We start from the raw sequence: 15,513 nt of genomic DNA on the forward strand, positions 1-15,513 counted from the left end.
TTTCCTCCATTAGGCCATAAAGGCCCTTTGTATGCAGTATTTTTTCCTGCACAGGCATTTACTGCACAGCCAGATCGCTGCGTGATCTGCTTTTTGCTACACATAACCAAGTGGAGCTCCTTAAGTCTCTCTCCACAAGATTTCCTCCTCCAGCCCCCAAATCATCCTTGTAAAACCCAACCATAGGCTGAGAGTTTACAGCCTCTATCATGACTTCAAGTCCCTGAATCTCAGGTTAATAAAGTCTCTATTTTTTTTCATAAGGCTTCTGTGAAATAACTAGAAATAGTCCCGCGGGATGTGTTATTTGGACATAACTGCTTCCACATGGGCTGGAGGTGCAGCCCGGCGAGAGGAGCACGCCAAGAGCAGTGGGAGAGCCCTCACCTCCCTCCTCACCCCTTTCTTCAGCCTCTCCCAAGTTGTGCTGCTAAAACCAGTATTTTCCTGGGAGGGTTGATCCCTGTGGGCATTTCCTAGGTCTCTAGGAAGAAGCAGCTCTCGAGGAAGATGCAGCACACAGCTCCAGGCTTGCTCCAGCCCCACTGGGGCCAGGCCCCATCTCTGATGGGAGCAGAGGCACTGAGAGTGCCTTGGAACATCCCTCTCCACAAACTGCTCCGTCCAGGGAGCTGGAAGGACAGCTATAACATCTCTCCAAGCTCACCAGAGCCCCTCTCTCCTTTCAAACGAATAGGATTAACAACAAACACCACCAGTGGGGGGGGATGGAAGGAGGAGGGGTTCTCCTCCATCCTTTTCCAGCGTTGGTGTCCACACTTTGAAGCTGTTTCTTACAACAATTATTTTATTTGCTGCTAAAAGATGGGAGAGGCTCACAGGAGGCTTGGCTTTAGATCTGTGAAGAACACATCCCAACATTGCCATAATTTCAGCACAATGGCAAGCCATGGTGAACGCGAGGCAATCTCCTCAGGCACTGGAGTTACATTTCACTTTTGGATTTCACTTTTGGGTGAGATAATATCTGGCCTTTTCATCAGTCGTGTTTGATTTATATGAGAGAATACACAACAAATTAGGAGCTTGAGAGAAACGACAACTCAGTTTTCATTCAGCGTGGCCTTTATGTACCCCAAAGGGACAAACTTACTCCCGCGTCCCCACTTAAACCTAAGATTTCAAATGCAATCATGACTGATAAAGTACTCTAATGGATTGGGTCATCACCAGCCTTGTCACTTCTAAACAATTTGTGTCCTGGTTTGATCTGTGTGGTTTTGCTGTTCAGCTTTGCTTCCAACATCTGTGATTCAAGCACAGTGAGAGCCCTTTAAGATATGATGTTCACTTCTCTTCAAGGCCACTTTCCATCACCCAAAAATGCCTATGCGTGGCCTGAAATCTTCCCTTCAGAGCTCCCCAATCCAACCTTCACTATTTAGCTTGAAAAAAATAAATAAATCACCTCTGATGAGACCATCAGTTTAAAAGCAAGTGTAACAGGTGGTACAATCAGAGAAAACTACATTGCTAGCGAGTTGTCCACAAAAACACATAAGGCCTATGGTTTAGAAGAACTTGCCTTTGCTTAGTGAGATCTAGCACTGGTGTTACACCCAAAAAGTAATGTAGGCTTATGAAAGTAGACTGCAAAGTCTCTTTGATGAAAAGTAAATTCTGTGCTCAGGTGTAAAATTTTAAATTTTCACACGATAAGCTCCACTGCACAAAAAATCTTTAAAATATACCAGTGTTAGGCAAAGCCTAGGAGTGTGGATGGTAAGTGGGAGCGGGCAGGAAAGGGTCAAAAATATAAATGCATTTGTATGGAAAGCAAATAAAAATAATCCTTAAAGGGAAAGAATATTAGTGGATGTTTCCTAATGGTCACCATTCACCCTGATCATTCTTTGCACTCCACTTGCCAAAGGCATACGGTTTTAATTCAGTTCATGATCAATTTAATGTTTAGAGTTTCATCTACTTGAACGGTTCTTCAGGGACTGGTTGCAATAGCTAAATTTTGGGTCTAAATTGCAATTTTTTTTAAAAAACCTACAATTTAATCTAACCAATGAGTGAAACTGGAAAGGATAAAATTAGATTCCTGAACCTTCATCTCTTTTTAGAACCAGACACGAATAAAACTGTATCCAGTTTTGTTAAATATTTTTTCCACATCTGGTGTTCAGTCAAAACCATAAGAAAAGTGCTGGAAATCTCACAAGAAGTCTCATACTCTTGTGATTTCCAGTCCAATTTTTGCAGCCACAGGAGATCTGTATAGTTCAGATAAGAATCCGAAGCAGAAGCCAAACCCAAACTGCGAACCTCCTGAGGCTCACCCCACCCACAACAGCTTATGTCTTTACCCATCATTTGCAGCAGATGTTCTCCTAAATTCTCCAGTGAGATAAATTCCATTAGAAGTTTCAGGATGAAGATTATAAGCTATATACAACGCAAAATAAAAGTGTCCAAAGAAGCTCATTGTAGCCCATTAAGCCATTGTTAAAGACCCTCGTACAGCAGCGTCTATTGATTACAGCGGTTTGCTTCTCCTTACTACTCGTTTTTCTGTGTTGGGCTTTTGGGGCTTTTTGATCTAACGGCCACTGACGTCAATGAGAGTACTTCCATTGTCTTCAGCGGGCTTTGGATCAAGCCCTTGACAAACAGTTTCTCCCATAGGTCAGTCTGTAGAGTGCACGTTACTGCCAGCAGATTGTCCCTAGAACATTTCACTGTAGATTTACAGTCTTTATAAAATTTTTAAATGAAGTTCTATAGTTAGATTCATATGGTATATCATAAATTACAGCAGACTCTGCAAGCTTGGGTTTGAGAGCTTTTTTTTTTTTTTTTTTTTTTTCATTTGGCTCTCAGGGAACATATAGTTTTTTTCCACAAGAACTTTCCTCCAAATGCTAATTTTACCTGCTTTTTGCCATTTGTGCAACAGAATGTGTGTGTTTCTCAAGGCTCAGCTCCCTGGGGAACGTTTGTGACTGTGGCAGAGGTGGTGCTGTGAGCAAGCAGAGGCCCACCAACACCATCCCAGCCCTATAGGGTAGAAGAAGCCGTTCTTTGGGCTCTACTTTGAGGTTATGAGACTATTGCAAAGGAAAAGCAAGCCAGAACTTCGAGTATTCTTCTGTCTTATGGTGTAGTTAAAGCTGAATGTTGATTTCTATCTATCAGAGGAGTATCTTCCACCTGACTACCCCATCAGACCACTGAATGACAAACCCCTGCAGAGGGAATGACCTTCAAGCAGTGCCTCGTGCACACAAACACTGATTTTAACTGTACCTCTGCAATCTTCATACTTCCCAAGGTGGGCAGGCAACGTGACAGCAGGAGACAAGGGGACAGCCCTCAGGAACCCCACTCCTAATTCAAATTTCCCATCACCAGAGCCTAAATTAAAGAATTCGAGCGGCATTACCTCGCCCATCTGCAAAGTGGGAGCAATAATCCTACAGTACCTCCTCAGAAACACTGCAAGGCCATGAACTCTGTCTGCACAGAGTAGTAGTGTTCAGTAGTAAATGAAATCTGTTTTCACTTCTAAGGCTATGGCATAAATTACTACAGGCAGAAATCCAGCCTAGCAGGGAATGAATTGGATGGGGCCCACTCAGTTTCTTCCATCTTAGCTTTGATTTTCATTGTTCTGTTTCATTAGCAGAATTTTCATGTCTTTTTTTTTCATTTTCTTTTTCTCCCCTGTTGTAATTTTTCCTAAATTGTTAATTTGCCAGCAGAGAGAACGGCCTCGTAATCGTAAGCCGACTTCTCCAAGCACCCACAAGTATCTGAACAGTTTTTAGCAGACTCAGCATTTCTCTCTCTACTTCTCAGCCCTTGCACATACAGCAAAAGAGGATGAAGAAAGTGCGTTGCTGTGTTCCTGCTCTCCAGCCATAATCTGGCCACTTGTTGCCTGCTCAGAATGCATTTAATTCTGCAGACCGTGCCTTTAAGGGCCTGCTGATGAATATCAGCACAACTCCCACCCAGTCAATGAGTCTGGGTGTCAGTGGAGTCAAAGAGTGGCAATTGACACTGCTGGTTTCCAAGGTCATCAAAAGCACCCTTCTTTCCACATGCCCTTGGCCAGTTGGATGGTCCATGGCCTTCGTGAAAACAGACAGGACATGGGAAAGCCTTTCTTTCCTCTGTCCTCAGCTCTCTTCATTTTATCTTATGCAACAAGGGGGAATGGTTTTAAACTGAGACAGGGGAGGTTTAGGTTAGATATTAGGAGGAAGTTTTTCACCCAGAGTGTGGTGAATCACTGGAACAGGTTGCCCAAGGAGGCTGTGGATGCCCCATCCCTGCAGGCATTCAAGGCAAGGCTGGATGTGGCTCTGGGCAGCCTGGTCTGCTGGTTGGTGACCCTGCACATAGCAGGGGGTTGGAACCAGATGATCATTGTGGTCCTTTTCAACCCAGGCCATTCTGTGATTCTATGATTTTTAAGAAAAGTTACTGCCTCTGCCCACATCACCTCCACAAGCAGGAGACTGGAGGGAATGCCCAGATAATATCATCGGGGGTATCAGGATGCTCAGGCAGGTGACTTTTCCAGCTCTCTCCTTTGCCCTCCCAGTCCCTGATCCCCACCAGAGCTCGACTCCTCCACTCTTGGACTCTTCCCAGTCACCGTGTCAGAGGCTGCCTTTATGTTGCAGATGAACAGATGTTTCACCACTGAGAGCTGCATCCTCTGACTCATGAAACAATTTGAAAGAAATTAACAGCGACAAATTTGTTTCAAATCCTATTTTCCCCCCAGTAGCAGAGTTTGTGACTGCCTGTGAGCGCTCCCACTGGAAAGAGAACTGGAAAGATAAAAATAGATGAGACGAATGAAAGATTACAGGATGAAGTGATGGCCACTTCCCAGCCGAATAGGATTCACTGCTCAAGGCTGACGAAGTCTCTGCTGAGTTTGGGGTTTAGCAGCAGAGAAACTGCTCCATAATTTTTGTTCAGCCAAGCTCTCTGGGAAATAACACCTGGCCTCATAGTATTTCCTCAGGGCCCTGAAAGAGTAGATGCTTGATGACGACCTCTGCAGGAACCTCTCCAGGTGACATCGATCAGGTTGCTGGGGCTGGATGACTGGGGCTTTGTGGAGCAAAGTGAGAAAAGCGAAGTGGAAACCAGTGCCTAATGCAGCTGTAGTGCCCCATGCCCTCCCTGCCCCATCTCAGATGCCCTGAAAACACCACCCAGCTGTTTGCTGCAGGGAATTAGGGAAGGGCACACGGCAGGACATTATTTACCCACACCCAAACCTCAGATTGCTTCTGAAGTTTGCATTTGCCCGTCATGAAGACGCTGTTTAGTCTCCACTTTTGAGATAAGAAATCTCAGGCACAGGGAAGTTAAGAATTCAGTCCTAGCCTCCAAGCCAGAAATAAAGTTCATTAGTCCTCCATCCACAGGGAGCCCTTTGCTTCCATCTCATCCAAACTGCCATACGACAACCCCTGTCAAAGGCATCTCAAAAGAGGAGATCAATTTTATAGCGGTTTTACTCTTTGAGAGCACAAACAAGCCCTCCATTAGGAACTATAATTTATCTGACTGTGACCACTGACTACAGGTCTATGAAATATATCTAAATGGATTGCATAGAGCCAGAAAACTCAAGTATATATGGCACACACATAACAAAGCTCTGCAAATCTGAAAATGCATAGTATCAGCAAGTGCTCCGGTTTTCTAGACTGATTTGTAGGTAGGTAGGCTTAGCTGAAGGCTGCGGTTTCTAAATTGGACATGGTTACCTAAAACTATTGGAAATTTGAATTGCATGTCAGATGTCTGGAATAAATGGACTCAAGAGACGTAAGAAAAAACATGTGGCCTGGTATTTTTCTCTTTTTTAATGTCTTTTGGAAACTGTTTAGATATCATCTGGGGCTTGTATAGTTTCTTTGTTTAGTAATTCTGAATTGAAATTCTTTATAAAGCTTTGTTAATTAAAAGGTAAAAACTTGATTGTTGCACAGAGGCCTTCATCCTGAAAGATGCCTGTACGCTTTCCAAAAACATACTATACTTTCCAAAGAAGTAAACCATCCTTTGAAAACCAGGCAGCTCAGTTACGTTATTTACCTCCAATCCACCAAATTTAAATTCCAAAACGGACCATTATGGTCTGACTCTCTTTCTAGCTCTGCCAATAGCTGTCATATCTGAGCTCCTGCATGACTGCGAAGCTCCCCCCGAGGCCCTCGTCGTGAGGCTAACCCAGGGCTGCACATCTTTAGCATGAACATCCGATGCAATTATGAAGATTACAAGCAATAGATTTCCTGCAAATTGCAGCCATCTCTGGGGTGAACTATGTCACCTGCTCCATAGAACACAGCTGCATCCTCCCACCACGTAAAACCAAATGGAGACATGAAGGCACCTTTCTGCAAGCAGAGCAGAGTCTGAGTCAGGAACCACGACACAATTTTTGTTCCTAAAAGAAAAGGAATTTTGGATTTGCCGCTCTTGGAGATGATGCACAGCTTTCTCATGCTCACATTGAGGTCTATCACCTCCAGTTTTCATTGCCATAACCTTCATATTACTGTTTGCTTATTTGAATTCAACACAACCACCCGGCCACTCTTGCCTAGTAAGGGACAACACAGATCTGTTTTGAAGCTTTTCAGCTTTTTTTCCTTCTGTGCCTTCTGTTTCCAGTGCCTGCTAGGATGCAGCCTCCTAATCTCAAAGCATGGGACACAACACACGGTGGGACATGAGAATGGATGGAAAAACAACTCATCCCCAAAACTCAGTTAATTTTGACCTAATATTGTTCTACAAAGTCCCGGTGACTGGGCTAAGAGACTTGAGCTATACAGCTCTTATTCTGGCAAGGGCGCATGCTTTTGCAGCGGTGTTGGACTAGGTGGCCTTCAGAGGTCTCTTCCAACTCTAAGGATTCTATGATGCTATGCTAAGGCCTAGGTTGCCAAAAATGGCAAGAGAACAGCAATAATGATTTTTTACACTATGGGACCTCTTCCTCTTGAAGTTTTTGAATACTGTGGAAAAGGCAGAGAAACTACATGGGCTATCCAGGCAAACCCTGCATCTCCTGTCAGCAAAAAACATGTGGTAGTTGGTGCTGCTGAAGCTATGTTTTCTGAAAGCTTTAAACTACAACAGTTAAAGCAGAGTTAATGACAACATATAAATGTCACAAAAAAAATACTGCCTTTATATTTGCTTCTTTTGCGGGTATGAAGGAATCTCCATCCAGCCTTAGCTTTTGGATATATATAGGTCTGTGCAGATTTGGCAGGGCAAAACCACCATGGTAAGAAAGGACAAAAACTTCTGGAAGGGCTCTGACACCCCCCTCTTTCCCACTCCCAGGCACGCCAAAACAGTATGGTTTCTTTTAGACCCACGTAATTAAATGAGTGATGAGGAATTTCTCACCAATATAAAACTGAATTATTTGCAGCTTAAAATAGAACGGTGCCTTTGTTAGGGTTTTTTTTGGGGGGGAAGGGTTTTTTGTTGTTGTTTTTTTGGTTTTTTTTGGAAGCAGCATAGCCAGGTTGTCAGCTGGTGTCAATCAGCCTGTCCTGGGATACAAGGTTTTGCTCCCTGGGGACAATGTGGTCCAACCCCAGCAGGCCTAAGATTGGGAAGGGTCCTTTATGGTGACCAAAGGAGAAGCAGTTTCTGTAATACTCCTTTTTTTTTTTTTCCTCTCTGACAAATTCTTGTGTTCTGACAGGAATCTTCACCCAGGGCACGAGGGTGATGCAGGGAAGCCCACGCAGATTCTCTCCCAATGCAACAGACAGTCTGGGCTCATGCTTGCCAAATGTTGAGAGCAGCAGCTCAATTTACGAGCCCCAGGAGCACACCACGCTCCAGCTGATGAGCTGCACAGCAGAGGAACCAGGGTTAGCTGAAACACTGCAGGAAAGCAGAGGCACCAATTGGGGCCAGGAGGGCCAGCTGGGCTCAGAGGTGTACAGATGAAACCAACTACAGAATAGGGATAAATAAATAAATAAAATATAAATGGAACAAAGTGGGGATTGGGGGCTTTTTCCCTTATTCTCCTCACTTTTCAGGGGTGAGAAACATTGCTCACTCTGTACTGCCTGGGGCTGGCTGAGCTTGCAGCAGGAACAACCCCTGTGTGAGCAGGGTGCAAACAAAGGTGTGCGAGCAGGGGGCTGGGGGGGCAAGAAAGCCATAAGGGAGGTGAATAAAGAAAGTACAGCAGCAGGAGAGAAATCTCGGAGATGAGGAAAAAAGGAACTTGTCCACAGGGTGTCACTCTTGACCCACACTTGGGTCACACAGACTGGAGATTTCAGTCCCCCAAATGAACCTCCAAGGCAGCAGAAACCTCCAAAAACCAAAGCAGCACTAGCAGGCGAGCAGCTTGTACCCCCTCCTGCCCCACTCTGCACCTTACCTTGGACTTTCCCAAGGGCAGGATTTGTTTGGGGACCCTCCTGTATGGAGCTGGAAGGAAACCGTCATTACCAAACTCTTTTTTTTACCATTCTGCCCCAAGTCTACCTCTTCATCCTGGCCTATTTTAATTTATTTTGAAATTCCTCTGTCCTCCTATACCATCAGCCTACCTTTTCACTATAGGAAACCTCCCGGTTCTCAGGCTCTATCTCCTGGAAGATGCAACAGTACAGCTTTATGGCAAGTCCTGAACCAGCTTAATTTAAGTGCTGATAAGCTTTAGGTCGTTACTGCTTATTGGAAACAGGTTCTTCAGATTGGTTGGATAGATTCTTTAGTTAAGGAGAAACCCTATGAATTATCACCTTGCTTTCTTTATTGAGCTGCAGGCCATGGGGGGCAGGAGGGCAAAGCAGGGGCTGAGCCAGCTCAGGGAAGCCTCAAAGCAGAGAGCCCTGATCTGCTCCTGAGATGATGGGTGTCTGTGCTGCTGTTCCAGCTGGAGGGGCAGTGTACACACCAGGCTCCCCATGGCTGTGCAGGGGGATGCAGTCAGCCACCAGGATCAGAGGGGGGACACGGATGCTGGGGTCAGCAGCACAGCAGCTACAGCACAGGCTGCAACTTTTACAAAGCATCAGCAGAGCATGAATTATGGTGTGACCTCCTGGCAAGTTTCCTGAAGCAGAGGACACACCAGCAAGAATGTGATCTCTTCTTCCAGGGCTGGTCGGGACAGGATTTGTGTGTAGTGTGTACAGCACATAATTCATCAGACAATCATTTACATAGCATGAGCTCAGCACTGCAGCACTCTCTGGCAGACTGAAATATTCTGCTGGGGACTTGCAGCTCGGAGGGTGCACCACACAAGACAGATACACCCCAAAAGGGATGCTGTCCCCTCACACGACTCCACGCTTTGCTTGGAGGAGGTGCTCCCAAAAGCTCTACATCCATTAATCTCACCTGTCAGCAGCTTCCCCCGTTTCTGCAGTGAGCTCAGTGTTTTGCCCCAGGACAGTGTTTTTAGGTGTTCTCAGTATAATTTGCACAGTTTTCTTTCAGGCCATCTTCCTTAATGTGGCTGTCCCGAGTTTTTATGGAAACACCTGCAATATGTAAACGCAAAAGTATAAATCTCTGTTATGTGAAAAAAGCAGCTTCGTGAAGCCATAAAAGAATGCAGCCATGTGACTGCAAAACTTCATTTACAAGTATCTAAATATAGATTATAGCAAGCAGCAAACCCAGACTTCAATTTTAAAAGTGAGGGCACAGGGGAGAGTGCAGAGTCAGCACTTCTTAAATAAGAAGTTCTTCTCGTACTAATTCATTTACAGAGGCATCTTCTTTTGACACAGCAAATTTGCATTACTGAATCCTGATCACAGAGACATAAAGATTTTTATGTGAGTCGGAAATAGCCTCCATGCAGGCACTGCTGCACCACTGCCGACCTCTGCGCCCAGGCAAGGACATTTTGCACCAAGGGGGCTGTGCAGGATTTGCTCCTCTGTGTGCTGGTATTTCCCTCCAGGAAGAGGTTCTGCTGTGCAAGAAAGCCCTCTGCTCTGAGGGACCTGCTGGAAGAAGCACGGAACGCTCTCTGCAGTGGACAATGCTGGATACTGAAAGGAACTGGAGAGATTTGCTGTAATGACCAATGGACAGAAATGCTTTTTTGCCTCTGGAATATTTCCCCAGACAGCCTGACCTGCACTGAAGGGAAAGCAAAGCACTCACTACAACAGCCTAGAATGAATACAGATTCTGTGTGGAAGGCAAATGTACTCAGCTGAGACCATCTCATCCCATTTTGATCCTCTGGTTTCAGTTTGCCCAAACTGCTTTCCAGCACCAGAATCTGCCCATGGTCACGTGAGGGGAGCAGGGGCATGCAGGCAGGATGGCTGGATCCTCCATTTCTCCTGCCTTCACCTTCGCAGAATCATTATGGTTGGAAAGGACCGCTAATATGACCAGGTCCGACCACCAACCCAACCCAAAATGCCCACTGACTGTTTCCCTCAGTGCCACATCCCCACAGTTTGTGAACACCTCCAGGGACAGTGACTCCACCACCTCCCTGTGCCAGTGCCTGGCTTCTCTTCACCTCCACCTGTATCTCCACCACTTGAGATACTTAAGCATCCCACACATCATTGCATGTCAGTCTATTGCCATTCTCTTGGCTGCTCCTAAACATTGTACTAAACTTTTTCAGATCTTTCTTCTAGCCTCACAGTTTCCATAGAAATACATTTTAAATTTAGGAGAAGTCAACTGCCCCTTGAAAATCACTGAAAACACAGCAGGCACAGTGGCAAATGTCCTATCACACCCACCCCGATAAAGCAGTGGAGCAAATGTTTGGGAACCAGTGATACTCTGGATTTGCACAGGGGCAAAGTCAGATTAGAATCACAGAATCCTTTGAGTTGGAAGGGACCTTTAAAGGTCATCTAGTCCAACTCCCCATTAGGCTTTGAGAGCCAAACTCTGGTAGCCTCAAAGTAGCCTTGCTGAGTCTTGAGAACTGCCTCCTGCCCAGCTAACAGCCAAAACCTGTATCCAGCTGAAAAAAAGCAGATGGAGAACTCCTTCTCCTTGGGTAGGGGCAAATCATGATCCCAGCCATCTCACCCAAATTATTAAAGAACACTTTTCACTCTTTCATTCTTATTCACCGATTTGATAGATTTAATGAACGCTAACTGGCACTTGTTTTCAGCTAAATGCAGAAATGCTGCTCTTTTTTTTCTTGCATAAGAAAAATGAAGTCACAACTGTCGTGTGATTGATGAGACATATAGCGGGACATCATGGTATATTCTCAGATCAGGGCTTTCACCTGAGGCTTGATCGATGTGAGCAAATGGAGTTGAGCACGTTGGTGTGACCCTTAAGCAACCCAGAACAGCTGTGTTTTGATTGCCCCCATCAAATCTTCCAGTAGCCAACCTGAAATTTTCCCTTGGAAAATTTAAGTTTGTACAGTAGTTTCCTTTTCTTTCAATTAAAAAAAATCTAAAAAACAAACAATTAAACAAAAAAACCCAACACAATCTGCTCTTCACAGCAAGCCATGTTCCATGCAGACTTTTATGAACACGGCATGCAGGCTCTTGTTCATCTCTGGTGAAAATACACAGCTAATGATGGTGACTCTGTTGAAAAGCAAAATTTCGTAGCTGAGAGTTTGCTCTACCAAACAGTGTCATTGTGCTCTTTGTATCTGTCATAGTTTCCACTGAAATAAATAGGAGGCATTACTTTCAGAATGATTTAGAAGATTCAGCATGTGATCAAAACAGATTTTACATTTAGTTTTTAAAAACCCCATCGTATTAGCAGCAGCTCTCACATCCATCCTCACCAGCATTATCTGTCATGGTGTTTGGCCAAAAAAACTCCACTGGACAACCAGAAATGTTTCAGCCACTTCAACGTGGAGTAGGAAGAAACAGAGGTCAATGGAAGGGAGGATGCATTCCAAAAACTACCCAGAGCATCAAGGACCGAATGTTAGGAGACAAAGCATCACTCCCTCCAACCAGAAGGATGAGCAGAGGCTGTCACACTTCCATCACCAGGGTAAGATGCAGCTACTCATATTCCAAAGCCAGGCTTCTCCCAGCCACCTAGCACACAGTGGTGACATATAAACTGCATATGTATATATCCAACAATCGCCCGTTAACTATAGAACAAGTAACAACATAATTATACTTACTCATACGTGAATTATACTTTACTGCTGTTTCCACTGGACTCACTCTGTAATTACAATAACTAGGGAAAACCAACCCATTGTTTTTGCCATGAGCAATTAATGCAGGTTACTGACACGATCGTTACCCAGGGCCAATGCTAACATTGGCACCTAACCGTGTTATTTATCTCTCGTTTGTGGCTCCCCAGTAATGACAGCTCTGCCTAACATTACACATCCACAAGCACGAGAAACAAATTCCATCAAAACCCAACCATACTACCTAAAGTAGAACCTAAGGAACAGATATCCACAGAGCACTGTCACTTATTTCTACCTATTTCTGATTTTGGCCAAAGGGTAGAGCTGGCTTGCTCTTTCTCAGCAGGACAGGTCGAGGATGGGCACCTCTGGTGTCCCTGGGGCTTCCTCTGCCCCTTGGATGTGGTTTCCTTATTGCTCCTCTCCAGCCACCATCTGAATGCACAGCTGCAACTATCTTGGATGCCACAAAAGCTAAAGTCCCCTGATGATAACTGAGTGTCTGCTAATGCTTCTTAAGCAGCAGGATTTCATCCATGGCATGTTTCCCTTTACACTGTAGGCTCCAGCCTTAGTGCCTCTCCATGTCATCTTTTCACGGCCATATCTTAAGCCACTGCCCAGATGGCTGTTGGCAGGTTGGGTGCCCCATCCAAATCCCACATCACACAACTCACTTTCATGGTAGAGAAACAGCTGCCTCTATGGGGGACATCTCTTCCTCTTGAGACTCTCTGCACTGCTGGTTTCTTCCATCTATGTAACATTTCAAACTCATCCATCTGTGACCTACAAAAAACAAAAATTGGGTTTTTACAACACCAGAAATTGGCATCTCGTTGGTCACTTGCTTCTCATTTGGGGCAAGGAAAAGCACAGGCAATAGCTCCTTAAAGTACAGCATTATTTCAGCTATTGCATGGAAAAAATGCTGTCAAGCAATCATATGTAACTTGGTGTTATTTTCTCAATCTAGCAGGGCAAAAAATAGTTATAATGAATTTGTGAAATCTGAAATACATTGAAAATAAGGCTCAAAAGTACAGCAGGTGGGGTCAGACCTTTCCACTCCTTTTCAGCACTTTTGGCATACAGATGCACACCTCCTCCCACCTGGACAATCAAAGGACAGTCATGGGGCCAGGACAAAGCAGCAGGTGGGTACAGGAACTGGAAAAGTGAGCTCCTCAGGGATGTGCTTTTCATGGAGAGGAGCCTTCCTACAGCCCAACCTGTGTGCAGGAGCACAGGATGTACAGATCTGACCTCAGAGCTGTGTTCAGGATATATATGGGTTTTTAAAACGACAGCTCAAAGAGCCATAATGAAACACAGCAAGATTATTGCTGTACCAGAAGCCACCTGCACTAAACTGCAGTCCCGCAAGTGAACCTTAGCTAGCTGAAACTTCTTGGCCTTTCAAAACAAAGCCTCATTAGTCTAATTTAGACGCATCAGCCAGACATTTGGTCTTCTTATCATTAGGAGGTGTTAACGGTAGCCTGCAGGCATCTTTCACCCCAGCGTGCTTCAGGTCCTACCTCAACGCCTGAACAAATGATAGCTCCACGCTCTCACCTGTCTTTGCCACCTGTCTCAACATTTTCATGGGCATAAGACAAAGTTTTGTGCAAATCAGTCCTAGACCACTTTATTTCAAGTCTGGAAAAAAAAAAAATATATATATATATATATATATATCAGAACACAAAGCAATCTTCGATTTAAAATAACATAGTTTTCACTGCATTGGAGGCAGCTCCTGGTTATTGCTGCCTCCTCCCACCCGGAGCCACTAGACAGAGGGCAGCTGCCCCAAAGGTGCCCCACAACCAGAGAGCACACCAAAGCTGTGTTCTATTTCAGGCCAGAATTATGGATTTTGCTCTATACCGTAATTTCCCATACCTGATCCTTCAACGCCCAGTCTTTCCCTTATTTCCAGCATCCCCACATATTTCATCTTCTTTCCCCATCACATATTCATTGGATGCTGTACAAACAAGTGCAGATTTAAAGTGTCCCCATAACATTTTACTTATTCTGTGACTTAATAATAAAAAGAGCGCTGAATAGAAAGGCTAGAGTTCAATTTCTGGGCTCTACTGCCATTTGCAAGCTGCACTCTCCCACAGCTCCTTGCATGAAATACAGCCACCTATTCAGCTTTATGCTAGCTCCGGAGCAATAAAACTGTACTTTGCCAGAGGAATTTTAAATCGTTCGACACCGATGCAGAGATCTTTAAAAAACAAATTTAGAAACATAAAAAGTGAGGATTGAAGTGAAACTTTTGGGCTTTCCTAAGTGAGTCTGCAAATTCTCCATCCTTAGAGAGGAAATTTTCATTCACTTTCAGCGGTGAAATGGAACACTATTTTTGATGAAGATTTTTACCGAATTTGCCTGAAGGCCCCCAAAATGCAAAACTGGGCCAACGAGATTAAAAAAAACAAAAACGGAATGAGGTGGAAATATTCACCATTTTGGTGCATTTGGACTGCTCTGTTCCCAACTGTGCTCATGGGCAGAGAACCACTGGCTCTGCTCTTCCACCAGCACCGCTCACAGCGGCCCATGGACATCAGAACATGGCCCACTGCTCCATGGAACAGCACCAGGTCTGGGTATCCTGCTGTATGGAGGAGGTTTGTTATTTGCAAGGTGTCATGATGCAACGCACAGGGCAGGGAGCGAGTGCCTCCTGTGTCCCACCGTGTGCCACTCGTCAGTCCTCCACCAAGTGCCTGTGCTCTCTGTGCTCACTTTGTCTGCCTCATTGCCTTGGCTCAGTGCTCCCTGGAGAGCAGCCCACTCCCTTGCTGTGCAGAGCACCTCGGAGGCTCAGCTGCACCTGCGTCTCTAGGAGCAAAATGAAGCAATTACAAATTGTTACTCTAATTTTTGGCAATTTCACGCAGAAGTTCTGTTTTTCTTCAAAGCTAAAGGTCAATGATTAATTCAAAACTTAAGTTTTCCCCCAAATTACGGGCTGGGGAAACAATGCAGAGGCAACAAGCCCAATACTGCCCTCGGTTAAACCTTTGCAAACCTGAAGAAACTCACTCCATTTGCATGAAGTCTCTGCTTTCTAATTTCTTCTGGCTTTTTCCAGGGCTGTTGCAAGGGATGTAGCTTTAGGACTGGTTGCCATGGACTGAGTGGGTTTATACAGCCCATGCAGGACTGCAGCCACCCTGTGCAGTAGGAATGTATTCTCAGACAGGCAGTTATCTCTGTAACCTACCTGGGTTGCTGAAATACTGGAAGAGGAGACACTTGTGGCTGATGGATATGATCTTCACCTGCTCCATAGAGCCACATATTCA

General features: G+C 44.9%; 1 long non-coding RNA gene across 1 annotated transcript; it reads right to left on the reverse strand.

Moving 5' to 3' along the window:
* Positions 1–9,252: 9,252 nt before the first annotated feature.
* LOC149916909 (uncharacterized) lies at positions 9,253–15,184 on the reverse strand. The gene is made up of 4 exons (XR_016468985.1): positions 14,868–15,184; positions 13,763–13,846; positions 12,862–12,973; positions 9,253–9,539 (listed from the first exon to the last, which is right to left on the reverse strand). It is a non-coding gene; the product is annotated as an uncharacterized LOC149916909 (long non-coding RNA).
* Between the last annotated feature and the right edge of the window lie 329 nt (positions 15,185–15,513).

The sequence above is a fragment of the Phasianus colchicus genome, chromosome 9 (assembly GCF_987193195.1).
Source record: "Phasianus colchicus chromosome 9, bPhaCol1.hap1.1, whole genome shotgun sequence".
In the NCBI taxonomy this organism is placed as follows: domain Eukaryota; kingdom Metazoa; phylum Chordata; class Aves; order Galliformes; family Phasianidae; genus Phasianus; species Phasianus colchicus.